A 2,192-nucleotide genomic window follows, 5' to 3' on the forward strand; every position below is an offset into this window, starting at 1 on the left:
GTGGTGCCGGGAGCGGGTGGTGGTGGATGCTGCCGAGCACGTGGAGCCAGGCCCAGCCGTTCTGAGATGCGACAGGAAAACAGCCCAGGAAAGTCAGGAAAAGCCCGTGAAAACCTCGGTTATTTATAGACTGTGGGCGGAAAGGGGAGGGAACAGCACTGATCTCTGACCCCCCCGGGTCCTACAGACACCACCAGTCCTTCCCTTTCAGGCTGGTAACCCTTAAGCCATAACAGAGAGTGAACTTATTTTCCAGCTTTTCATGGAATCATTATCAATGTGAGTTACATCTGTTTCCACGTGTGAAGCACATCAAAAGCTTTCATTAGTGCTTCAGATCTCACAGTATAATCCTTTTCTGAATAGTGAAATTAAATCCCCATTGTCAAATGCCGATGAAGTGGAAAGAATGCATTTTAAACAACAGAAAGGTCACCTGAATGTAGTGAATTCCTCATCAGATACTGTGTCCATAGGATATGAATTGTTTTCTCAATAGCCAATACCACTTCAGGTGCTTTCAAACCTTCTGCCTGTGTCATAGATACTGCTGAAAAATGGCTGACAGTGCAGTTTACTCCAGTATAGAGCCCTCACACAAAAAATCAGCAGCCCACTCCATCCCTGCATAAATATTCAGCATGCTGCTACTACTGACACACTGAATCAAGGCTACTAAACAAGGCTGACTAGTGTGTTGCAGCATTGTCCTACAGGGATAAAGTTAAATGTCAGCTTTCATTTCAACACGTGTGTGTTAATGTTGCACATTTCTGTGTACTTACAAATACTAGTTTCTCATTGGCAAATAATTTCCACGTTCTCATTAGAATTTCTCTGAATGAAAAGCCTTTTTTCTGAAAGTTTGCAGTAGTGGTGACTGGGCCATTATTCACATCAGAGTCTTGTACACGTTAATTTAAAACATGTATCTCAAGAAAAACACTTTTTGGGACTGGTGTCTTTATTTGAAATGTAATTTTGAATATTTTGTGATTAATTAGGGTTGCAAAGTTAATAGGCAACTTTCATGTTGTTGCTGAATATGAAGCCTAAGGTCATCTTACAAGGCTACAAAATGTTACCCAGGACAGGATTTGACTTACAGAAAGAATGGTATTTACTAGAGTGCTGTTGAACACGGCAAGTCCTTCTTTATTGTGGATGGTGGAAGGTCTAAGCATGGAGTGGGAATTGGAGCACAGGTTTATACGACCAGGTGCTCCTAATGGGAAGAGGAGTTTGACTAACTCTATGCTTGTCAATATTCAAAGGGTTCTTTAATTAGTACAAAGTGTTTTCTCAGACATATAGCAAGTCTATTAAGTGCCAGTGAAAATTATAACCCTTCATAACATGGAATTGAAGTCAGAAGTGTTTCAAATGAATTCCTTGGCTTATTAGTTCTCTTGTAGGTCTATAGGAACCTCTGGAAAAGAAATGCAAAGACTTCCTTTATCAGTTTCTCTGCAAGGTCTGCAGTTTCCTTGACATTCAGCAAGATAGGTGGCTTGTGGCTGGGCTCCAAGTGTCAAAAGTCTGCCACTCTTCTCTCAGTTTCTTTTGGTAGGAAGGAAAGGTGTTTAAACACTGATCTTGTTATAACATTATCATTAGAAGTGGCAACTTCAGGCTGCTCAGAAATGGGTGTTTGTACATGTTGGCTTGCAGTTCTGAAAGCTTCATTGCCTGAGTAGTTTCAGAGAGTATCCACACGTGCTAAAACTAAAAATTGTCAATGTTGCTTTTCCCATAGACCATTGTAACAGTGTGCCACTTAATTATTGCAAAATCAGTGCATTCTTTAGTGTGCCATCTTTGTGTCTGGAATAGCTTTTCAGCCAAGTTTACTGATGTTCAAAGTGATCACTGATGTCCTTGTTCAAAGAATCCTAGATCCATGAGTAAGATAAAAAAGGGAAACAAAAATACGGAAGGAAACGCAGAAAACTCTTCTTGTGGATCTGAAAAATCACTTCCAATAAAATTCTTAATATTACTTTTATCATAGCATGGGGCTGAATTACTTATGTAGGAGGACAGATACAGTTTGCTTAAACATGAGGTGCATTATTTCCTTTAAGCATCATTCTCGTAAGAAGGTCTGTCTTAGTTTGGAGTGATCTCTGTTTTGTTGTTCTTTCTCCTCTGTGAAATTTCAGTTTAGGTGCTTTTACGAAAGATTTCAGCAG

The sequence above is a fragment of the Mesitornis unicolor genome, unplaced genomic scaffold, assembly GCF_000695765.1.
Source record: "Mesitornis unicolor isolate BGI_N332 unplaced genomic scaffold, ASM69576v1 scaffold19611, whole genome shotgun sequence".
NCBI classification, from domain to species: Eukaryota; Metazoa; Chordata; class Aves; order Mesitornithiformes; family Mesitornithidae; genus Mesitornis; species Mesitornis unicolor.